Source organism: Catharus ustulatus, chromosome 5 (assembly GCF_009819885.2).
Source record: "Catharus ustulatus isolate bCatUst1 chromosome 5, bCatUst1.pri.v2, whole genome shotgun sequence".
NCBI lineage: Eukaryota > Metazoa > Chordata > Aves > Passeriformes > Turdidae > Catharus > Catharus ustulatus.
Window position 1 is genome coordinate 42,927,491 of NC_046225.1, and position 26,347 is coordinate 42,953,837.

The 26,347-nt window shown below is 40.8% G+C and overlaps 1 protein-coding gene across 23 annotated transcripts in view; it reads right to left on the reverse strand.

Annotated features, from left to right (window-relative positions):
• SORBS2 (sorbin and SH3 domain containing 2) overlaps positions 1 to 25,674 on the reverse strand; it is a 154,553-nt gene extending 128,879 nt beyond the window's left edge. For 8 of the 23 annotated variants that reach the window (XM_042779298.1, XM_042779304.1, XM_042779303.1 and 5 more), the window contains exons 1-2: positions 25,260 to 25,432; positions 5,410 to 5,537 (exon numbers count right to left, since the gene is read on the reverse strand). The gene's annotated coding sequence lies outside the window, so the exon portion shown is untranslated. Of the gene's footprint in view, positions 1 to 5,409; positions 5,538 to 22,734; positions 22,867 to 24,806; positions 24,868 to 25,259; positions 25,433 to 25,654 lie in introns of those variants that run through there. The other 15 variants (XM_042779305.1, XM_042779300.1, XM_042779299.1 and 12 more) reach the window with 10 other exon arrangements.
• Between the last annotated feature and the right edge of the window lie 673 nt (positions 25,675 to 26,347).

A 26,347-nucleotide genomic window follows, 5' to 3' on the forward strand; every position in this document is an offset into this window, starting at 1 on the left:
TTCAGCACTGGAAAGCTCTGTGCAGGACCCAGGAGGGAAGCAGAAACCAAAAGGTGATTTTACGGATTTGGAGATTCAACAGACCTCTAACAGCAAGTTCCAAGTGCCTTTATTTGACTAACCATCACTGTGGAAAGATCACCTAGCTAATTCTGTATATTGAAGGCTAGGGGAACTCTTGAAAAATTCCATCCACTGGTCAGAACTTGACTGTTCTGAAAGACTAAATCGTATCAAGACAGAGGACTTGTTCTCCAAATCAACTGTCCGTTTACATGAGCAACATGGCTTGTCTTCCCAACTCTGCTTCCTTCCCTCCTAGGAATTAAATAAGGCAATAGTACATTATTAGATACATAAACTCTTTCTCTCTGTTGTTCTTATTTCAACCTTTTTTGGCTTTGGAGAAGAAATACACTGCTTTCCAGAAGGTCCAGAGGCCTCACAGAGACTGGGGTCATGCAAATAGTTCTGCTGCATTCAGCTGTACCTCATGTCTTACCTCACTAGATATATCAAGATAAATCACACAAGTAAGGGAATCCTATGCAGGTTCCTCAAGGAACACTTTCAAAGTTGAGAGGGTACTCACACACAGGAACTTGGTACTTGGACTTTCAGCTTCAAAAGGCTGGAGCTGCTACTACATTTTTTCACCTGTTGCTTTTGCACAGACTAGGGAAGATACACATGCTAAAAGTCTCCCTTGCACGAGGACAGTTCCTTTCTAAATGCATTTGTACTAAATGAGTCTTACAGGGAACCTTTCTGGGAAACAAGTAATTAGCAGTCTCAAGTGTGGAAGGAGTCTAGGTGCCCAAGTCATGTCCAGCACTAGAGATGACATAGCATTAAACATTCCAACATCATTAAACATTTAGGGTTATAAGTCACTAAGGAAACATACCAGTTCTTAAGACACTAATATTATGGAGACAAATGCAGTCTTACAAGTATAAAGAGATAATGCCTTACACGAGCCACCTTGAAAACACATTAAAGCATACTTATTAGATTACTTAGGAAGAGAAAGTGCTTAAAAGCATGCTTTTCTCAATAAAGTACAAGCACATAAGTGGAGGGATGTTGGACCAGATGACTTCACTGTGCTTTCTTCCAACCTTACCCATTCTGTGGTTCTACGACTAAAAAGGTGATTTCTCTGCTGTATCATGCAGCTTTATTCACAGATCTGTACTTTTCAAACTTATACACAAATTAGAATCAAATGAAACTCAAGGCTTGGGGCAGAAATGAGAATTATTCATTTTTTCATATGCAAAAGTACCTGCTTTTGACTTGCAACGATTACTTTTTTTTTTAAGATGGAAAATGAATCCTTTTGAAGTTGCAGAACCAAAAGCTTAGACATTATAGTTAAAATTATTAATTCTGACAAAAGATGCTGACTGCTGTACTTGAATATTAAATAGTGATTAATTTTACTCTCTTCCCCCAAACCACAGATTAATGATGATGTGCAGAGGCTACTGTGAGAAGCTGGGAATCCTGCCCATTTGTGTTTCATTTGGATCAATCGAAAGGTTAAGCACAGCCTAAGCTCCAAAGCCAACAAAGAGGCATTGCAATTTTGCACTACTGCAGACACGAGATAACCAGAATGCCATAAAAATTGCAACCCTTTAGAGTAGCTGGTTACGTGCAGAATCACATCATAAACTTTTTCCAGAGCTATGTATTGCTATCTGAAAACACCACATGGTCAGGTAGCACAGTGCAGACACAACTCAAAGGTCTCACATATGGATGTTCTCAGTATCTCCATTTTGGTGTATCCCCAGTCTGCAGTTAATGTGAGGAAGAGATGGCTGCATGATGGCCTTTTACTCAGATTAATTTCCTCTATCCCCAGGTCCTGATTTCAAGTTTTCAAAACACCTTTTTCTTCTCCAGCATTGGTACATTTTAAATCCATGCACTTTCACCGTGTTATTATGATCTGCTGATATGCTTAGATCATAGATGAGAATCCCATACAGAACAGTTCCCATGAAACTCCACTGTTGTCAGTAAATGAACAGAAGACCACACCATGCAAGTTACATCATGACTAAATAGCACATTAAGGTCTTTCTCAGCACAATGCTGTTTACAAGAAATCTAAGTTACCATGATCCCTTGTTTCTCAAGGTTCAGTAATATCATATTTTGTTTGGACAACACTTGCTTTGGCAAAAAGAAAATATTTTCTGAGACACCCAGATAAAATAATTCTATCATAAAATGCTTATAGATACACCTGCCTCCTACCCTTCTATTTGAACTCACAAAGACAGTAAGGAGAGAAATAGTTGTTTAACCAAACTGTTCTAACTCAGCCTTTTTTCTACATATACAAAGCGTTATAAACAGCAGTGTTAGACCATCCCAGACTTAATGGGTCCCTTTGAACCATACAATGAAGTAAAATGAAAAATTCAAGTAAGAAAGTTTTGGGGTTTTTTTCAATGCATTGACACCCCTTTTGGGAAGTGAACAAAGACACACTGTCAAAAGCAGAAAGTTGCACAAAATGTTACCATTTGTTCCCCGTGAATGCTGAGGTATACTTATTCAAGGAAAGGAATTCCACTGCTCTCCTGAGATTTCCTCTCAAGCTGAATTTTGTGCCAAGTTCACTCAGTTAAAGTTTGGGTTGTGTTAGCATGCCAGAGACAAGTTCCTCTAAGTCAGCCCTGTTATTCACTCAAAAATTAAATGCAAAATACATGGTAAATTCAAACTTACATGAATTAAAAAGTAACCATTAATAGACCATCACTGGCTCTTACTTTGAACAGCTCAAGCACTGTTTTTAATTGAAAACAATTGGTATTTTTGTCTATTATGCAGCCTATTTACATGTAATTTCTCCTCCAGCTATGTTTTTGGATATATTAAGGGATTACATATTTCTAAATTGCTCAAACAGTAACTGCAGCATGACTGCTGAGATGTCTTAACTTCCTTCAGAAGCTTCAGCTTTTTGAAAAGTACAGTAGTTTCACGAATACAAGCCGCACGGATTGTAAGTCGCACCCCCGGTGCCTCGACAATGTTGCTGTCTTTGTCAATAGATAAGCCGCACCCCGAATATTAGCCGCACTTTCGTTCGTAGCGAGAATCCGTGCGCAGCTTTCACAAATTGGCCAATTAGTAAGAGGATCGCGACATAGCGGGCTTTACTGGCTCGGGGCGGGGCCAGGCAGGCTCGGCCCGCTCATGGTTGCCGACGGGGCCGGGTGGCCCAGCTCAGCGCCACGGCTCGGCGGGGCTGGCCGGGTGGTACTGCCGCCGCCGCCGGGCTCGCTGGCCCCCCTCTCCCGTCAGCACCGCCCCGCTGCCGCGTTCGCTCGCCCCGCCGCGTTCCCTAGCCCCGCCGGCGGGCTCGCCGGCCGCGGCGTGCCGCGTTCCCTAGCCCCGCCGGCGGGCTCGCCGGCCGCGCCGCGTTCCCTAGCCCCGCCGGCGGGCTCGCCGGCCGCGGCGCGCCGCGTTCCCTAGCCCCGCCGGCGGGCTCGCCGGCCGCGCCGCGTTCCCTAGCCCCGCCGGCGGGCTCGCCGGCCGCGCCGCGTTCCCTAGCCCCGCCGGCGGGCTCGCCGGCCGCGCCGCGTTCCCTAGCCCCGCCGGCGGGCTTGCCGGCCGCGGCGCACCGCGTTCCCTAGCCCCGCCGGCGGGCTCGCCGGCCGCGGCGCGCCGCGTTCCCTAGCCCCGCCGGCGGGCTCGCCGGCCGCCCCCTCCCGTCTGCACCACCGCCGCGTTTCCTCGCCCTGGCCGGCACTGCAGGCCCCCGCACCGCCAGGCTCCCCCACGCTGCTGGCCCCGATTCTGCTGGGCTTCCCCCGCTGCCAGGCAGCCCCACCCGTCGGCCTTCCTGCTTCTGCCATGCTCCCCTGCACTGCTAGCCCCAGTTCTCCCGGGCTCCCCCGCCCTGCTGGCTCAGGCTCTGCCGCCCGCCCCCCACACTGCTGGCCCCGCCTCTGCCAGGCTTTCCCACCTCTGCCGGGGCCGGCCGGGCTCCAGCTTGGCTTGGGGCTGCCGCGGGCTCTCACTTCCGTGTTGGCAGCTTTTAGAATTTTGTTAATGTATTAGCCGCCCCGGAATATTGGCCGCACTTCCGGGTTTCCACCAAAATTTTGGTCAAATTGGTGTGGCTTGTATTCGTGAAATTACTGTAATTCTCAGGTGACAACCCTTTTTATATGAAAATCATCAATGTAAGACAAGTAAGATATTTTTTATGAAATCTAAACATCCATTTCAGTTTTTCTCTTTTTATCCATAAACAAGATGGAAAGCTTCTTAGTGAAACTTAAATTAGTTGGAAAGCCTCCAAATAATTTTTATGTAAGAGTGTTGATCAATTTTTGTTTGGGTTTTTTTCTATGAAAAGACAACTAGTGCTTTACATTAAATATAACACTTATTTTAAATATGATACTGGGTTTTCAACATATTTTTTAAAATAAGTTGATTTTAGGGCTATAGCAAAGCCTGCAAAATGAACTGTGCAGCACTAAGGCATGCAGTATATAAGTACACAGTAATTGTGGTAAGCCAAAGCATTACAGTGTAAATCAGATGGACTGGGTATATATAGGGTGCCATCTAATGCCTGCCAACTGCTTAGAAAAACCTCATCACTGAGCAAAAAATTTTCTGCTCTTCCAAGACTTTTTTCATTTTATTGCAATAAAGAACAAAAAATAGATGGTAGAGGACAAACTTGTTCTTTTTTTTTTGGTTCAAACTCAGTAAATACTTCATAATCAAAGGGAAAAAAATTGGTTCAAGCTGTACAATCAAAACCCAAAGAAACTATAAGACGTAAATACCTTTAACAGAACTGTTACAAAATTATATCATCAATTAAAGACTACTGATAGATATGCTTACTGTCCCATGAAATAGGCACATCACTAAGAAAACTAAAGCATTGTATTTAATAACATCGACCTATTTTATCTAGATGAGGTGAAACCAAAAATCAATGAAGCATGAATGAATGTTGGGAAAGCTTATTTTTAAACTCTGACTTAACACCAAATATGCTTTGCAATATACATTCTTAAGTTAATTTATTAAATACAGAACATTCAAACAGGTAAATCCAAGACAGAAAAATTACCACTTTGCTTTAAAACATTTAATTCCTTCATTGCAGTAAACTGAGAACAAAGTAAATTATTAAACCTCATGTATACCAAAGTACCATACAGAATCATAGACACTATCCTGAAGTTTGTAAAAGCAGCACAGTAATGCCTTTGGAGATCAGTCTTTGACCTTCATGTACAGAATACACCAGAACTACCAGCAAGTTGAAGCTAGTTTTCTCTGAACACTAATTAGAAACTCAAGAATGCATAAGGGCAGGAAGAAAGACAAATCCTTAAGAAAAGTATGACTTACCAGACAGAAGAGTTTAGCTGTGTCTCAAATGCAGCAAAAGTAAGAAATTTCTGTGTATGTAGACCTTGTTTATTTAGCCCTTTATGAAGGTTTCACTCAAGAAACTAATTTAACTCACATGCAAGCGTCTGCAAAACAAAAAGAGAAAGAGTTTAAGCTGCTGACTTTTTTTTCTGAGAACATTTGAGCTATTTTCAGCAATAATGGGCTTGCCTACTATCGAAATGAAAATGTAATACAGAACGAGCAGCCTCCCAACCCAAGCTAAAAAAAAATCAGGAAATCCATAGCAGAAAAAGCTTTGTTCATTGTCCAATTTTTTATTTAAAGAAACAGAAGGAACAGGGAACAACCACTGTTGATGAAAAAAAACCAAATGAAATCATTGTTAAAAGGAAATCAGGGACCTTGAAGATTATAACTTTTAGCTCAGACAATGAAACACCATGCATATTTTTAATGTGAAGAACACCTTTTGAGTTTGGTTATCTCTGAAGATGTTTTGCCTGCTCTACACAAGGTTTCATCTGAGATGGGAGTAATTCTGTGTGCATTAAAATCCATCATATCTGACAGGTATACACATCCAAGGACAGGACAAATCAGTATACCAAGGCTGAAGCCAGTAGCTTGTTTCTAGTCTGCATCTCAGGTTTCCAATTTCAGTAACAGTACTATTTTGGAAGCCCAGTGACCTGAAGCTGCTGGCAATCCATGTTTTTTGACCAGGGTCATTCAGTGACATGATCAATATCTCCCTGTCCTCCTCTCTCACATTGCCAACCGACCAACTTACCCTGCCATAATGTAAAAATACTGAGAATCAATACAAATTAATGACTCAAGGAAAAGACCCTGAATGTCTTGAAGGGTACATGAAAACTATTTACTTTGAAGTTTAAGAAAACACAGATAAACTGAATCTGTGAAAAATTATCACTGTTTAATTTTTTTCAGTGTCTTCTGGTAGAGCAGAAAGCTTCCAATGCATCCCTCTCTATAACTTCCCTCTATATATCTCAGTAATTTTTGGTTTTGTTTCCTCAGAAAAACTTCTCAAACATCATCACACTGCCACTGAAAATTTTTGTTCCTTTTGTTCAAGGAAAAGTTAGACTTAAAGTTACTCTCAGCTCAAAACCTAAAATAGGCTGATGTGCTAAGATTGCAAAACGTTTCAGTATCTGCTAAATTTTCAGTCATGTCTACTTAAGCACATTCATTTGATAACATTTTAGAACACCATGGGACATCTTAACTTCTGATTTATTCGTGAACAGTAGCTGTTTGGAAGTTGTATGGATACATGAAACAGAATGCCAGACAAGCTGTTTAGCGAACTGTTAAAAGAGTAAAGCAGTGGTCATTGTTATAAAAAAACCCATGAAAACCATTATCTTTTGAAGACTTGCATAAAAATCATTAGCTATAGAACACTTAAAACAATAACAAAAAAAGCTGCTAAATGTAAAAATATCACACAAATTCCTTCTGTGCTAGCTCAAAAGCATCCTTTCCATTTGATCTCAGCTATTTTTAGTGTCACAGCACTTAAAAGAAGCTACAACAAACCTCATAAACTCTAAATACCAACCTGTTAAATTAACCATTATTGCTGCTTCAGTCCTGATGTCTAGTTTAAGACCATCATTTTACTACAAAACTAGTTCAGCAAAGATAAAAAGCTCCGTTTATATTTGAGATTCATGAACAAAGATATTCAAGGACTCCAATAGCTTTAATTTCAGATAATGTGTGAGTTATAGACAGCTTGAGAGCTGTAATGATCAGGTGTAACATGCAGTACAGTTTATTTATAAAGACAAGACCTGTATCTACCAGACCACAAGTGTCAGATTCTACATTACCTTGCCATCCATAATGCTTTCATCTGGTTGTTATAAGCTAAATCAATAAATATCCACACGCTGAATACTAATACTACACAAACACAAAACTAGAAGTCTGTGTCATTATTAGAAGTATCAATTTACTACTGACACAATTTAATGTACAACACTTTGCAGCTCAGCATTTCTTTTCAGAGGCATTTTCTCAGAAGACAGATTTACCATCCGCTGAGTCACCAGCAGCACTTAGCCCATTTTGGTACCTTGTTTCTTCACACACTCTCTGTAATTGTATTTGTGTAAATAAATGGCAGTTTATCTATTAGCATTTATAGTGTTTACTAAACATGACATAAGCACTCTTTCAATACATACATAGCTACTGCATACAAATCACATCATCTTTATCCACAGGAAACATGACATTTCAGAAATATCATATCTATCATGTGGATCTCAAAGATAAATGTATATGCATGTTTATTAGTAAACCAGACAAATATGTCACTACTGCCAAAACAGTCACCTTGTTCTAGTCAGAGACTGACAACAATCTCTTTCATTTTATGGCTATCAGCAATACTAAAATTAAGAATATAATTTCTTTAGTGACCCACTCCAGTGTGATTTAATCAATTTTTTGTATTAAAGAATTTAAATATGACCAGGAAGTGTACAGTTCACACTGCTTATGTAGGTACTTGGTGCAAATCTCCAGGAGCTCCGTGGCCAGACACTAAAGGACAGACATTAGAGAGATTTTCATAAACCAGAGGAAAGAATCTTGATAGGTAAGAGATACAGAAGGTTGTTCAAAATACTGAGAGACAAAATTTGCATACCTGCTTCACTGCACAGATTCATATAAAGAAACTCTTGATTTTTCTAAGTCTAGCCTTTCAAATACAGTTGAGTCACTGAAGCTTGATATGGAATGGCTGAAGGAGAATACTCCTTTTGAGAAGTGTCCCTGTACATTTCAAGGTATGCAGGTGAACACTGCACAGCCAGGTATAATGACTCCTTTTCCTTGTATTATTCTATACATGATTTTATTAACATACTTTAATATTAGTTCAATACCTTTCAGTAGTATAATAATGTGTCTAAATGAATTGCATGTTACCTGCCTCAGGAAGAAATGAAGAGAATGGATACGATTTCTTTCACATCTTCATTTTTTTTCCAATTACTTGTATTTCTTGAATTTCATCTGAACTATGACAGGTGAATTTAATGTTAATAAATGAATTTAACCTTAGAGAATGGAAGCAAAATGGACATACTCTGTCTTCAGAGGTCTCCCTTGAGAGTGTTCATTCATAGAACTGATCATCTCAATCTCTGAAATGAGTATTTTTTAGAGTGCAGGAAAAAAAGAAATCTACAGAAGGAAAGCTGTGGATCACATGCTTTGTCCCGGACTTCACTTAGTCTCAAAACTGTTTTAGACAAATATGAACTTAAAGGATCTTACAAATAAGACTTTTTTCCAATGTCTCACGTGCTTTCAGTAGCCTCCACTGCTGAAAAGCAATGGAGCTATGAAGAAGGGTGGCCATGCTCCTGGACAGGATGGAAGACGCAGTTACACATAGGTCATATACAACATTACTTGTGGTTAATGCTATATAATGCAACATAAGTAAAATCCATGAACATGCATTAACTGAACTTAGTGCCAGGGATGCCTAAGTATCAAAGTAACAAAGCAGCCTTCTGAATTTGTCACAGAAATGTTCTATAGACAGTTGATGCATTTGAAAGACATGGATCAAGACAGCAAGTACAAAGAATCACATTCTCAAGTTATTAACAAGAACTGGTCTGCAAAATGGCATATGTTTGATGAAGAGTTGACTCTGCTATTCTGCAGAACAGCAGGACTGCATTCTCTCTAAAAGACACCAAATGTCTTTAGCTATACTGAGTTCTCATTTTTGACTTTAGACGTATGTTACACTAAAACCCTTAGCCATTTTTCTAAGACATTTTGCAGTTATAATAAGCAGCTATGTTATAATTTTAATAGGTTTGATTATATAATATAGAATCCATTAAAATCATTATACCTTTAAATCAGCACCAAATAACTACATTAAAATGTATGGATACTCTCAACTTTGAAGTGAAATCATAGGCATTTAAACACCTCCAACTATTGAAAGCATATTATCTAAATATTTAAAGCCTCTTAGTCATCTGTTAGAACCAATTCCAATACTTTGGCCAATTCCATATAACTGGGTGCAAACTGTGTGACTGCTCTCACAATGATGTGAAAAATTACTACAGCTACTGCAACTATCATTCTGAAACTGGACCAACAAGATTAATTATGCCTGCCTATTTTGCTAATAAAAATAACTTTCTCTGTTCCAAGAACAAACAGTTAAAAACGAACAGGAAAATCAATATGAAAAGGCCTTTTCAGGAAATGGGGAACAGAAGCTTATTGTTAATCTCACTCTTAATATACATTGCTAGGCCATTGTTTCAAGAACTTGGTACAAAGTTATTTGTCCTTCAGTCCTGTTTCTTGCTAGAATGTGTTTAACTCCTCTGTAAGACTGTGGCTGTTTTTGGGAGGGTGCTGAGGACTTCATAGAGTGGGGTTTTCCTAAAGGTCTAAAACCTCAGAAATGTAAACAAGCCACGACTCCCAACCTGTGACTTACCAATGTGAGTAACAGGGTCTTTCGAGCCCAAATGAAAAGTGGCAATTTTTAAAATACCCATTTTATATATATATATCTGAATTTCTAAGCATCCGTATGTCTTTTAACAGTTATCTAAAATTCTCCTCCTGAACCAAGTAAACAAAGCTCTGCTTAATGAAACAACTTTGGTGACATCTGTCCTGCACAACCTTGTGTTTATCAGTCTTAAATCTGAGGCACAAATATCCAAAAGACGTTCTCAGGTTTTTTCCACTCTTTATTCAAAACCATGGAAGATGATGTTACGTCACCACAGTATCTTTATAAACACTGTACATTAAAACATCTGCCATGGATATGGAAAACCTGGATTAAACTTCCAGAAGGATTTACAGTCACATCTCCCACTTCCGTGACACAATACCAAGCGTCATGCTATTGTCTGGTCTTTTGAGGACACTGGCCCTCTTTCATGGAGTAATCATGTACTTCATGTGGCTCACAGAGCAAGAACTGGACTCTCTCTCATAAGCTTAATGAAGAAAAAACTTACCTAGGACAAAGAAAGTTTGAGCAACTGCTTCCAGTTACTCTGAAATATTCACACCCAAACAATATATTCTGAAACATGAACACCTTCCCAGAGTTATCTATGGATAAAACTGTGCTCACTTCTCAAGGGAGAACTGCCATCACCAGGCTCTGGGGCCATGATCCTGTGTGCAGCTGCCACTCAAGCTGCTGGTCCAAGTAAAGGAAAAAGAAATCCAGAGAAGTAACACAAGTCCCAAATCCTTCCTTCCGCTTCACAAAGACTTATGTTACAGAGCACACAAGCCCTAACACCATTCTGCTTTTTCTTAAACCACCAGATTATGGCTAGGCCAGCTTTACACCTCCGCACTCTGTATTGAGCTTCTATTCCAATTACCATGACTAAATCCACAAAGAAATTTAGGCTTCTCAATAATTAACACTATGGTTTTCTGCCAATTTGCTAAGCTGCCAGGCTAGTAATGAAAAATTAAGGGACCTATACGAAAAACAGTCCTTAGCTTTACCAATTAAGTAAATTTAATGTTTTCTGCTACTCATAGCACAGAAGGTAGGACACAGCCGAGCTACTGCAACAGAAGCTTTCAGGCACTGAACCCCAGGATGAACACTTGTCATCTCAAATGAGTACAAAACCTCTCACTACAAATCAAAGAACAGTGTAGAGAACCATCTTTACATCAGTGTTCCTTTAGTCAGTTTATTCATTTTAGTACTATGACTGACCAACTGAAAACACAACCTAAAGAGATAATTCTTCAGAATTTTAGAACACAAATGTTACAGAGCATGCAAGGCTCAGAGTCCAGTATTTTTCTGGTAATTCTTTTTTGCCCCATTAGCCTAATTTCAAAGGCAATATCTGGTTTTCAGCAACCCAACATTTGTATTTATGTTTCCTACCTCTAATGGCAACACATGATATTGACATAATAGAAACAGCTGAAGTCAGACAAAGCTCACCAAGAGACAATTGCTTTGGCAAACTCTTTGCTGCTCACAGTTTCACATAATCATGACAATTATCAGTCCTTCAGGCTGCAAAGCAGGTAATTATTTCAAGAGCTCAGGTACATGACACCAGCAGATTGAAACTACTTGCAGCTATTGCCTCCACCTTCATGTTGTTTATAAGCAAGAAAAGATGCTGAGCCTACCAAGCCTGCTCCTGCTCCCTATAAAAAACTCCTTTCTGCAATATGATGTAGCACACTCAACAGGAAGCTCCTAAAGCAGAAAGCTGATCCCTTCCTGTTCAAATCTCTTTGTTCCTGAAGATCATAATTTCCCCAAAGATTTAGCAAGTACTCATACTAGTGGCTTGGAGGGAAAGGAACTCCAGGAAAGGTTTCCAGGAAGTTTTACAGCTCCCAAAGGCGAAGTTGTAGCACGATACCAACACTCCCCAGTGGATACTCTATACCCCACTTAGTCCTAGCCCACTAGGAAATGGCTCAGGAAACCAGTGTTGAGCTTCTGTTTGTTTTGTCTTCTTGTTAACAGAGGCACATTATAATGTAGTCATCTATCATGTATTGCTTCAGCTAAGTGAAAATGAGAGCTCTTTCACTGTTTTTGTTTGCTGTTCATGTTCTTTACAGGATTGTTAATTTCAGAACAGGATATTAGTTTGAAACATTTGTTTGAGCTACATTCATGCTTTTCCTAGCTGAGGAAAGACAATCTGATGTTTGCTGTACTCAAGGCAATGCAGGATGTTACAGCTATGCTGCCAGTGAATTGCTCTGTGTTGAATTATCTGTAGGTCAAAACCAATTTTTCAGCTAACGGAATTTGACCCTCGTTTAAGTGGCAAAACAGAGATAAGAAGAGTATCACCATGGGTGACACTACTTGAGGGATTTTTAGAAATTTCCTAATTCTTCTCCATCACTATGCTTCCACTGCTAACCAGTAAACATCAGTAATAAGGAATTCTTAACTGCAGTCATATTTTCCACCACAAACTTTCCCCTGAACGGAAAAACTCTCAGACAAGGAAGACAGTCTACAAACACAACTCTAAAACAAGAATTCTTTGCTATTCTCTGTTTTTAATAGCCAGTATGACTACACGTTTTATGAGATGCAGGGTATACTCCTTAGGAAAATTAGGCCATTAAAGAGACCCCAATTCATATGACAAAGGCCAGTGCCACCCAGAAGGGTGGAGAGAAAAGATCCTTAACAATACTCTTAAACAGCAACAAACTGAAAGCTGGAACAATAAGAATATACATATTTTGCACATTGGGTAGAAGAAGGAGCACCTGTGTCATACCATAAATCTAAGGTGACTGAAGTCACACAAAACAATTCAGGAAGAGGAGTTCTTCAGATACGTGAGAACTGGAAGTCAAAGGTAATATAATCTGAAGTAGATATTTTGTATCCATGAAGTTTTACACTTATCAGGTAGTTTCCTCTCTTTGAAAAATAAACATACAGAAAGGTGCATTTCCCTTCCTAGAAATTGTTTGCTTCCTCAGAACTCAAACATCCTCTGTTTTTCAAGTTCATCTGCCTATTAGTAATAACAGCTCAAAAGACCCTTCTTTCCTCTCAAAGCTATATACTGTTCATCAGCTTGATGAAATGACTGTTCAAAAGAGAAAATTTCAATTTTAACCCTTACATAATGATCACTACAAGCAGCAACCGAGTAATAACACTTGCACTTAAAAAACCTGAAACTGAAGTCAGTGACTTGTGGTACCCTCTGCTTCCAAAGTGGGTTGAAAGCTTTAAATAAATGGAAAAAATTGAGAAGTTGAAAGGTAAATTTTGTCTACAAAATTTATGCAGAATAGCTAATCACACAGTATTCTATCTTACTTCCCAAAAGAGAGAGATAAAAAAGTTGTCAAATTACAGCATTGTATATAAAAACATCAAAAGTAGACGGCAGACATATCTTAGCAGAAGTTTAATTATCACAAATTTAGTGTCCAAAACCACATTAAACTGCTTGTGTTCTGTTTGCTCTGCCTTCTGCTTTGAACCCATTGACTTAAAATTTAAGCTCAGGCACATTTGATTCCTATAGCAATTAAACAAATTGCTCATAAGAAGAACATTAGAAAAGCATTTGAAGTTTTTTTTCAGCCTTTACATACTGATCAGCAGCGTGAAAAAATTACGTATGACTAACAGTTATCTGAAGACTAGTTTGAAACCAGAGGGCAACAACAGAGAGGGGAAATCACTAATAGTTTTACATAGTGTCTGTACAGCTTTTGGTTATTTATAACAAAATCAGCTTATGATAGATAGGTGGCATGAACTAGAAACACGTGAGTTAAGATCAAAGTCTAAACTGTCCATAAGTTGAGCAGTTCAAATCATTTTAATAGTACTTTTAAAAAGAGAAGTAGCACTGAAATATAAAAACCACAAACCTCTGTGCTATTTTTTATGTGGTCCACACCTTGAAGTCAACACACAAAATCTTTTTATGATGCAACATTGAAACATTGCTGCCTTTGAAATGACAACACAAAGACATCTCTATTTCCTTATTCCTCCTCCTCATGAAGCTAGTGACCGCTTAGCTAGTGACCGTTTGAATGGTGACATTTCAAACTCACAGGTGTGTCTGATGTAGACAGCACAGAAAGTTAAAGATGAAAAACATCACAATTGCACTGACCTCAGTTTGCAAATCTGGTTAACATTTGCAGGATTCCAAGCTGAAATGCACAGCGTAATTTGAACATAACTTCTGATCAAGTTTTCATCAAGTTTTAAGAGGCAGGACTATTCATCTAACTGAACATCTCCAAAATATGGTAAAATTTGTGTATATAAGGACATGAAGCTACTTCCAGTAATAAATACACTGTAAATAAGGTTAGCAGATCCATTCAAGGTGGTGCCAACCTTTTCTGCCCAGATCTTACTAATGATAGTAAGACTTAAATGCCTATGTAATAATGACAAGCAGAAAATCAATATATCAAGTGACACAAACACAAGTACACTTTTTTTCATCTTCTGTCTAAATCTTCCTAGTATTCTTCAAAAGAAATGTACAGGCACTTTGGGCTTAACCTAAAGCTGGAATAGCAAAAATCTGGGTGTTAAGGCCTTTTTTCAATGGTATTTTAAAAGCACACAGATTTAATGTACAGTAAATTCACGAATACAAGCCGCACTGATTATAAGCCGCATCTCTGGGTCTTGGCAAACATTTCGGTTTTTGTCCATAGATAAGCCGCACCCGAATATAAGCCGCTTTGTCGTTCGCAGCGAGGACCTGCGTGCAATTAGTAACAGAACCGCGGGAGGGCGGGGTTTACTGGCTGAGCTAAGGCTGTGCAGGCTCGGCCCGCTAGGGGCCGCTGACAGGGCCAGATGGCCCAGCACGGTGCTGCCGCTCGGGGCCGGCCGCCGCTGCCCCTGGGCTCGGTCACCCCGGGTCGGCGCTGCCCCGCGGTGGGAGGCAGGGACGGAGCTTCCCCCGCTCCTACGGCAGCGGCGGCGGGCTGGGACGGAGCTTTCCCGCGCCCGTGGCGCCGGCGGCGGGCAGGGACGGCGTTTCCCCGCTCCTGCCGCGGCGGCGGCGGGCGGGGACAAAGCACCCCGTCGGCTCCCCGAGCCGCGGCAATGGCGGCGCGCGCTTCCCCCCCCTCCCCGGGCCACGGCAATGGCTGCGCGGGGCTCCCGTCGGCTCCCCGGGCCACAGCAATGGCTTCCGCGGGGCTCCCGTCGGCTCCCCGGGCCACAGCAATGGCTTCCGCGGGGCTCCCGTCGGCTCCCCGAGCCACAGCAATGGCGGCGCCGGCTTCCTCCCCCCTCCCCGGGCCGCGGCAATGGCGGCCCGGGTCTCCCCCCTCCTCCCCGGGCCGCAGCAATGGCGGCGCGGGCTTCCCCCCCCCTCCCCGGGCCGCGGTAGGGGCGGCCCGGGTCCCCCCTCTCCTCCCCAGGCCGCGGTAGGGGCGGCCCGGGTCCCCCCTCTCCTCCCCGGGCCGCGGTAGGGGCGGCCCGGGTCCCCCCTCTCCTCCCCGGGCCGCAGCAATGGCGGCGCCGGGCCCCCCCTCTCCTCCCCGGGCCGCAGCAATGGCGGCGCCGGGCCCCCCCCCCCCCGTCTCTCCCCTGGGCTGTGGCAGAGGAGGAAAGAGAGCTCTCCCGCCTCTCTCCCCGCCCCCCGTGCTGCCTACAGGGAGCCAGGCTCCACCCGCGGTGCAACAAAGTAGCGATTTGTAACAATCGCAAAATGCCGACTTTGCAGCTGCTCGGCTCAGCACTCTGGCAGGCACTTCTGAGGTTGTATTAGCCGCTCCTGATTATTAGCCGCATTTCCGGTTTAGGAGCAAAATCTTAGTCAAATTGGTGCGGCTTGTATTCGTGAAATTACTGTAACTACTTTTAATGAATTCAGGAAGGGTTCCTAGCATTGCATTCAAAGAGACAAAACATCAGTAAGAGCTTTCAAAAATAACAAGGTCTATAATAATTTCATTTATAAGTGTCATTTTTCTAAATTCCTCTCTGCCCTTTTCCAACAAACCTTTAAATAGATTCTAAGTTCCTTGTTTAGAATGTAAAGAAAACACACAGGTTTGAGGTAAGTCACAGACAAACAACTGCCTTGAAGTCATGCCCTTGCTTTTAAAAGTATTATTCAGACTGGATTCTTACAAGGCCAAACTTAAATCATCACTTCAGCACTTAACAATGTAAGATACTAATTTAGGATTATGAGAAACAAGAAGTTAGGTTTCACAGTTTTGCAAATGTAAGGGTAAAAATTCTATGATTGTTTATTGTACCCACCAAAAAGGGTAGAGGTCTCAGAGTATAGTTCCAAACCTATCTCTAAAAAAGATAATTAAAAAAATTATTTGCTTCTGGGCAAAGCAAAGCTAAAAATACTTTTAGCTCTTTAAGAAAGTGCTTAGTAAAAAGTATCCACATATCACCGCCAGAGAAAATTAGTCCAGAATGCAAAAGAAGTGGTTTCTTTTATGAAGATTTAAATTACATATATTATTAGCTTGTTTTGACAATTTTAGGTATTAAATGTGAAATTTTCACGGCATTATCTGCAATTAGTTCAGAAAAAAGCCCACACTTTTAATGAATATAAAGATAAGCTGTTCCTAAACACACTTGAAGACAAAGTCCATAGAAGTCTAACTACAATATATAAAATACTGAAGACGACAGTAGAATTACATAGAATTTGACAAGACTATACACAAGAAAGCTTGCAATATAATTATTCTTTCAAGCCATGTTTGATCTCAAGCCACTGCCAAGCTCCAGCTCAGCTCATAATTTTAAAACCAAGTAATACACTGAGAAATGTTCATTTTCCACACAGAAATTTGCAGTCCTAATACACTTGTATATAGGGCAAAACACATGAAATATCCCACCGTCATTCCAATAGAATTTTTCCCAGTGAAAACAATTTGGTGCAAAACCAAGGGAGAGAAAAACAATTTGGTGCAAAACCAAGGGACAGAAATTAGAGCTCCTCATCACCTGATCTCACCCTCAGAACTGCATTATTCCATTGCTGGTGCAGGACAGCTAGAGAGAATCCCATTTCCATAATGGATAATCATATCGAAAATGTAGACTTCTAAGGCTTCATCTAAAGTGCTTGTGAAGAGACAGGACTCATCTATCTAGGTCTCCCAAGAATAAAATACAATTCAAACAATAAAACCACAGAGGGAGATAATTTTTTTTTTTTCAAATCTGAAAATTTCAGCTGGAATTGCTATATGCACATATGAAGATTAAAAAACAATTGAAAAATTAAATCTGTAGCTTGCCCTGGCACATTGTGTATAGGTTGGAAATTTAACTAGAATGCAAACATGACTTTTTGGGGCTTTTTAAAATACCGCCCCCCCCCCTCCAAAAAAAACCTTTTGAATGCTCAAGTATGTGAACTCCTCTAGGAAGTGACTCATGTTTCTCCACACCTGTTTCCCCTTCACTCAGCCCGTGTTGTAGCTTTTCCTGAGAGGACTGATTTCTCCACTTCAATTTTGAAACCTGATTTCTAATTTTGTTTTGGTCCCCCATGAGGAATGCTATTGTTAAGGCCTCTTGTCAACACCCAATCTCGCACAGTATCTGAACCCATGGTTTTCAGTAACATCAGTAACAGCTTCTGATCTATGCAAAATGCACCCCATGAGACCAGTCAAATTTTTTTTCTTTGAAGCCACTGCAGCTGTCCCTGCCCCAGAATAGGGGGCACATATAGATGGCTCGTTGTCTTGTCATTGCAGCAATTATGTCTATTTTCTTCTTTTTCCTTTCAAGCACTTTTGTAATTCTCTTCCTGTCTCCTTTTGCAACTCTTAAAAGTCTCTTCACAGTATCTGCTCAAATTTTCCCACATACATTTCATCCTTTCATAAGAAGCAGTAATATCATAAGAACACTTCCCAAGTTCATCTACAAAGCTACTATTTGCTTCTTCCTCAGTCACCTGTAATACTTTCATTTCTGCTACAGAAAAATCAAGAAACCACTGATATTGTAGTCAAGCAGTGCTCAAAGACACCTGTTAATAAACCTGCTTTTCAGTCCACATTTGCATCAAGTCTGTTCCATCTTTTACGTTCAGCACCTACTGCAAAGAGAACTTGACGCTGCTGTACTTTTTGTGGTTCTTACTGACATACGTATTTTCATTTGTGCTTTTTTTCTAAGCACTGATTCTAGAGTATTATGTTTAAGATCATTACACTACTAAATATAACAAAAAACAAATTCACACCTGAATTAATTTAGCATGTCATCTCTGCAGTTATTATTGCCTTGCTGATAAGAGGAGTATTTCCTCAAGCTGGAAGGGATCCTCCTACTGCTTTGTATGTATTAATTACAACAGGTGCTGGCTTTCAAACAATTTTTGTAGAGTTTGCAGTCCTGACAGTTAAAAGTGTGTCCTGAATTTGGCCTTTGCTCAAGACCATAAATCAATAATCTGTGAATCAAATGCCAATGGCAAAAACATGTGAATGTGTAAATCTACAGCTATGCAAATAAGGAATTAAAAACCTATCTCTTGTACTTGTTTAAAAGTAGAATGATAATCTGCAAGGCTCAGATTACACGATCCGTATCTGTAAAGTGACCCTTATAGAAGAGGTCTCTTAAAAGACTTGAATTTGCCTGATTATCTGCATGTATGTCAAAACAAAGCCTTTGGTTTGGTCTTTATTCTACTGTCAAACCTGTCAGCCTTTCATTTTGCTCTCATACAGTAGCACTTCATTTGATTAGCCTCTTTTATATTTTACTTATTCAAAGTAAACCATTTGATTGCATCAGTCACACTGAAATAATTATTTCCTTCAGATTCCTAACAAATACAGATTTCTCTAAAAGAAAAACTGCAATTACCATGAATTTGATTATCTGGAGAATGTCACTGCTTAGAGTTCCTTGTTCCTAGTGAATTAGAAATTCACTAGTAACTAAATTAAATTAAATTGTGCTGGCAACTGCTGTCTTCTGTCAGAATTTGTTTATTAAAATGTGTAACTGGCTAGAAGGAGCAGTATGATGTACCTGCTCAATACATTAATTAAATGAAACATAACCAGTGCTTTGCACTGGTACCCCTTTGGGTTGTTACTGATTGTTTTCTTTAAAATCTTTACTATTAGTAGGAAAAAAAAATAATACAAGATTGATTCCGAAATCAGACAATAGCTGCATAAGATTTTAACAAGTGCAAAGCACAAAACACAAAAAAAGTCAGTAGTGTGACCTGTATGTTCAAAAGGGAATTATTTCTTGTATACTTCACCTAGGCCAATCCCTAAAACTTACGATTGTCTCAAAAGCTGAAACAGTCTGAAATTCAAAACTCATATGATGGTTACAAATAGTAGTGGAAATACCGACAAACTTGGGCCATCTAATCCATTAACTCACTCCTTATGAAGGTCCATGATGGCTGCTTTCGTGGAGAGAGCAAAATATGCTAGAGACTTACTAAATAACCTTCCTGAAATACAATTTTTGTAGTTCTCACCAATCAATAATTGCCTCAACCCAATTATTTACTCTTCCTTATTTATCATAGTCCAATGTACTAGAAAAACTCATATCAACAGATAAGAGAATCTCAAATTCTCAAAGGAACACAAAATTCAGTAAGAAACAGGCATTTAGTACCTTACAAATGTCATTTTGCACCTGCTTGATGCCAACATGCCAGATTACATTTATGTTTACATAAACGTTTATACACATTTATTTATGTTTAAAAAATGATTTTTAAAAAATGTTATAATGTGTCTAACTTTTTATTATTAAAAAAAAAAGACCATTAAAAGAAAAACAACAGTCAAAGCACCTAATTTATCTACCCCATGTTTTGTTCATGCCTGAATCGCTACTTTTCACTTGTAGTCATTTTGAATAGTAAAAATACTGTTCATATGCACAGAGACCCTCTGTAATAACATGGAATATCTAGTTCTTGCATTTTTCAGACATCAGAATTGATCCAGACAACTGAATCTTGGGCAGCCTCTCCCACCCCACCATTTGCTAAAACTAAATTTTCACAAAGTATTAGTTTTCAGCAATGCCACTGAAAGATATGTGGCTTTATTCAACATGATAGCACTCAAGGTATACTATGGTGAAGAAGCTTTACATTCAGGCTACAGTTAATTAGGAGTCCTCAGACAACATGGCATCATGCTGACAAGAACACTTTGTGGCCATCCTGCTCTTGACATAGTCCCTACCCCTTTTAATCACAGGCTGCACCATCCAACCCTAAGCCTCTTAGGAAGGGTTAAGTCACCTTTCAGCCTTGCTGCAGTTGAAGTGGGATTTTGCCTATTGGTGCTGCTCAGGAAAAGACAAAGAAAACCCCATAAAACAAACAAACAAAAACCCAAACAAAAAAAGACCACCACAAAACCAACAATACATAAAATAAGGAATCAGACATTTTGCTTTTAAACTGTTTGAAAAAACACAAAGACCCTTTCACCTATTTTGACCTTCAGTCACATCTACTGATTTCTGATTAGCATAACTCATGATCCTACAACCATCAATGCATCTTACAGTTTTTATAAACTTCAATTAATCTGATTTTCAGCTGTGAGAACTGCAGTTACTGATTCCATTTCCATTTGGTTTCATCATGCATTCCTGCACATTCTTTTGCACCCAGAAGAAGCAAAAAAATCAAGCCACTATACTTGTGGACAAATTCAGTAGATAAGACACTGTTGCTAAACTAAGGATAGCTTTAGGTACCTGTCAAACAGTTCAGTTTTACTCAGCTTTAATACTTGTACATAAAATGCAAGACAAGCACCCTTAAAAGGAGTAAAACTTTTGTAATTCTATGTTCCAGCACTATTCAACAGCTGTTTTATGAAAAGGCTAATGAAAAAGTTTGGTGTATAGTTTGATCATAGCAATCATTAGGAGGAAGAATGTTTGCTTTTCCTTTTAGTGTGTTTTCTCCACTATTCTTTGAGATTCAGGACCTTCACCATCACCTCTTCAAAAGTGCACTATGTTACTCAGTTTACTTAAGAACACAGAACCACATCTGTGCTATTCAACCCCCTGATGGTGGTTTTTAAGGGTGGATGAGTCAGAACACTATCTGTATTCAGTACAGAAAGACCAAAAAAATCAATCTATTTAGGGAAAGAAGTTAGAAATAACAGAAGAAAAGGGTCTGCCTTCGGATTTTCCTACTTTACAGCAGCATTAGCTATGATGTATCACTGTTATGGAACGATACATCTGAACAGAAAAATACATTACATGCTTCAAAAACACTGAAAGCAGGAGAAGACCTAAAATGTCGTAATCTAGCATGCCTTTACTCAAAGATACATGCTGCCCTTTTAAGTACCTACTAGTCTCTCTTTTCCCTCCCATACTTGAACTTTTCCATTACATCAGTGCCTTTGAAAGTCTTTTTAGCTTTGTTTTAGCTGTTAAATGCTAAGAAGCTTCATAATTTCAGAAAGGTCAGCTTTTGTCAAAACACTTTCATAAAAGGCACCAGACTATTTGAATAAAAATGAACACAGAACATCTATGGCACAGTCTTTTCTCAAATAGGAAGCTACATGCTACATACAACCTTAAAGAAAGGAAATTCAGACTGGCAACAGTAATACGCTTAATCCAATAGGAAATAATGACATGAGAAAGGACTGGTACCAGAGCAGTAGGACACAACAACAAAATATACATTTGTACAATTTTAGTTTACAAACAAGTAGAAATTGGCAATTTTTATTTCTATTTTTGTGCAGACAGCCTCACTGGAGCAGAAATACTGTTCCAAGGTCACATCTGATGGAGGTTGTGCACTCCAGACACAACCCCATAATGGATGTATTACATTCAATACCTGATCCTTCCGGTGCAGAAGTGACATTCAGCCCATTCCACAGTGTAACATCATACAGTGTACCCTAACTCGATACCTGAGCGTCTTCCCTGGGCACATCCCATCTGTATTGCTGCTCACAGGTTGGGCATATATGTAAGTACACCCAGAAGAGTTCACAGGCTGAGAGTAGACAACACATTTGCACACTGGCTCTTATAAGGTTACTGTGCTCCACACACCCCATGATTGGTTGATGCTTATCACTGTTTGCTCAAACTTGATTATTTTAAACAAACAGCATACCAAATAAGCTGTTACACCACTTCATTTTGCCTCCTTCGGTCATCCCGGTCCCTTATTTCTATTACTATTTGTACCTGCTACTATGACACTGCATTTTAGGATTAATCTGCCTGCTTTTGCTTTGCTGGTATTCTGTTTAAGACTAGACATGGACCCAGAGTTGCCTTCTAAGGTCATCTGTCTAAAAAATGTTTGAAGCGACTGTAATGTTAAAGCATGACAGCTGATGTTATTTACAACTCTGCTGACCGAGAGAGAGCGTGACTTTGGATAACCTAGAGGCTTTCCAATAATGCATAATCACCTCTTGATAAAATGCACAGCTCTCCTGAAACCTGAAAAACTTCTAGACTTCAACTAGAACTCTACCATTCTAATACAAAACTTTCCAATTTGTTCTATATCATGTTATTGTCAAGGTCTTCTTGTAAACCTTTTGTTTTTAAGTACACTTAAATTCATCATGAGAGGAAAAATGTCTATCTCTATGCATGCCCATTTGATTTTTTCATCAGTGACCCAATTAGGCCTTTAAAACTTCCATCATGTGGAATTAGTTCACATTGGATACGTTCATTACTTGGCTGCTGTTTCTTACCTCTAACTCATTTAAATTTTTCCTCCACATCAGGTTCTATTGCAGCACCTCCATGTGGTCACCGATTTGATTTACAAATTGCTCTGATGGGATCAGATGTTGCCAAAGACATAGTAAGGAAGCAGAGGAAAGCTGGGAATTGATATGAGAAAAATAACAAAAGGAGAAAAGCAGAATGGAAGGAGCACAGAATATTGGTTTAAATAATACTGACAAATAAGATGCATCTATCAGCACCTAATGGGTGCACACTGTTTAGTGATTAGTCATTGCTAGTCTTCATTTGTTTTCCTCAAACCACAAATTCTTCATAGTGAGAAGAATCCACAGTGAGAATCAATTCACCTTGAACTGCAAGATCCTTTACTTTGTATACTGCTCATATCCATGTTTCTTATTGTTGTAACAAAAGCTACCTCTTTAACAAAGGCTTACCACCATCTTAAATACTAGCTCTGCTTGTTTATAATTTTCGTCATAATTACAGACTCAGTCATAAATATTCATGCAGGACCACACTGCAAAGGCTCATTCCACTTTCTAGATCACAGATGAAGAGAGTTCTCTAAACCACTTACTGTGTGACCCCTACATGGAGGCATAGAGAAAGAAGTTGGTGTGTGTGCTTTCACCAGAAAACAAAATCCTGAAATGGTTCAATTAAGATGGTGCTTTTCTAATAGGGAGAACACATACTAGCAATTCAATTATATACTGCTCTTTCCAAATGCAGTGTCTCACTTGGGGGATAGTTGCTGAACATGCTTGTTCAAATGCTTTTGCAGGATATATACAGAAACAACATTGGAATTTGGCTCCTAGTTACAGAGTGCTGGTTACTAATTTAACTATAAAGATACCAGACCTCAAATTCTTGATTTCATGCCCATTCAACTGTCCAAACAAATGGCTCATCTCAGTGGGATTTAAATCCATATAATTATTAAAGAAGGCTTGAGACCAAAATATCATCTTATTTTCTATAGATGCAAAGTGGATCTGAATATTTGGATCAGTTGTCAGAATAATTTAATGCATTTCATTATAAGCTAATTCAGAAATTGTTTTAATGCTTAAGAATACGGTTGGTAGTTTGGAAAATTCTACTTTTAATAGAAACATTATCTGTCCTGAGGGACTGAGGTTTTATTGACCTAGGTTTAACTACAGCAAATGTGTTGTGATCAATAACTACTCAGAACAATTCATTTTGCACTGAAAATCTACAGCATTAACACATAGTCCCTATTAGAAGACCTCTCCCATTCCAATTAGTTCCTTATATACGTCTAAGTGTTTTCATTGTCTCTACCTCCAGTAGATTATCTCAGAATCACTGGGATTGTTCAATAAAAGTTTAACCGTCTTGCGCTATTAATGTGCTGCTGCTCCATGTGGAGTGCTGTTTCCTTCCTTTCACCAAACGCCAAACGCAGGGACACAATGGGTGTGTTGTGCTCTGTCTAGCACGGAGCGTGCGATATCTTTAAAAAGGAGGTGTGAGCTGGCCTTAATACCACTACTCTTAACAGCACAAGTACCACGAACTAATCAACCACAGCACTGGGGCATGCAGTCCATTGAAAGCTGGTGAAAAAGCTGCGTTTTATTATGACCTACATACTGCACAGCAGCAGTTGGACAATTTAAATCTAACGCTGAGGCTGAATACAATGCATGGAATCCACTAGTGATGAACTCCGTGATGTAAGGCAAACATGCGCACGGGTTCCATAATATTTCATTTCACCCACGCTATCCTGATAATAAAAAACACAGTGACAATCTGAACAACAACAACAACAAAAAAATCCTTGCCTTTTAGCAGAATTATCTACTAAAAAATTTATCATCTATTGGAAGCATCCTTCTGAACCAGCAACCATATGGAACACCACTCACATCGAAACGTATAAGGACAACGCAGCCAGATCAATGAATTCAGCAGCCACTCTCCACCAGCCACCGACCAAAGCCAACCTTGCAAGGCACAGATACCAAGAGAAGCTTGTTTCTTGCACGAAGTTGTGCCCAGCTGTGCCCCAGACCCGCACCAGCCCGTGCCCAGGTACCTCTCCCGCAGCAGCCAAGGCGCACGGCGGCTCCCTTTTGTGCCGAGTCCAGCGGCAGCGGCTCGCCCGGCAGGAGCAGCCCGGGAGCCGCAGCGGCGCCGGGCCGAGCCGAGCCGAGCCCAGCCCAGCAGAGCCGAGCCCAGCAGAGCCGAGCCCAGCCGCACACCTGCTCCTGGCAGCGCCCGCGCTCGGCGCCAGCCGCGCTCCGAGCGGCGGCCGCGACTCCCTTGCCCTCACCCCCGGCTCCGCTCCCAGCGGCGGCTAGCGAGCTGCCGAGACAGCACTGCGGAGGAGCCCTGCCTTCACACGACAAACCCCCGCTCCACTGCCTGACAGCAGATATGCAGCATTATCGCCCCGCATTCCACCTCCCCCGAGCAGCGCCGGGAGCGGCAGCCACCAGCCTGTCAAAATGGCAGCTCGCGAGCCCGCTCTGCCGCCAGCATTACTCACTAAAATGCCTGTTCGTCCTGCGGCCCCCGACGGGATTTTTTGTTTATTCTCCGGTACGGCACAGCATAATATGTCACATTGTTTTCCATAAGCAAAATGGCTGGTCCCCTCGGCACCGCCGCAGAGCGCTCATTGGGCTCCCCCGGCTTGCCGGAGCCATGGCAACAGCCAACAGCGGCCGGGCCCGGCTCGCCCCGGCACCGCGCCCGCGGAGCGCCCGAGCTCCCGAACCCCTGAGCTCCCGAACCCCTGAGTTCCCGAACCCCTGAGCTCCCGAACCCCTGAGCTCCCGAACCCCCGCGCTCCCGAACCCCCGCGCTCCCGAACCCCCCGAGCCCCCCGATCCCCTCAAGCCCCCCGAGCGGGGCTGGGGCAGCTCTGAGGGCCGCCCATACCGTGTGAACGCGGCCGGGGAAGCGCCTCTGGTGCGCCAAACCGAAACGCCAAAATTGACAAGGCACTGCATAAGCACTCAGGGTAAATAATCGTCCTTACTTAGGAAATAGCCATTAGAGATAACCATTATACAATAGTCAGCTGGTTTTTCAACATTAAAGCCCAAGTCCTACTCATTCACAATAACCCCTAATATCACAATTCCTAGTTTTCACAAACACATTGGTTGATCTTGAAGGGTTAAAGGTTGCTGCTTGTCAGACGACTTTCAAAGATTGGACCTTGCAATCACCCTGTAAACCAATTTTATTCTATTTAGAATAACATTTTTTCATTTCAGTTAGAAGTAGGAAGAAAAGGAGACATTTGTGAGCAATTTAAAATTGCTCATAAAAATTGCTGCTCTTCAAGACCTGTCACGAACTCATATCTCAGCTGCCTAAGGAGTCAGGAATATAAGCCAGAGAGCACAAGCAACACCAATCAGCCTAAAGTTCTCAAAAAGTCATTTAGAAACATTAAATATATTTAAACAAGCATAACACATTTCATACACAAGAATTCTGAGCATTGGTCAGAACTTCCCCGTTGTTAGCAGGGATTGACTTAATGCATATATGAAATAATTGCGTTTCCTTGTTTGGTTATCCTTTCCTAGGGCTACACCAGATTTTTTGCCTCTGAATACAACT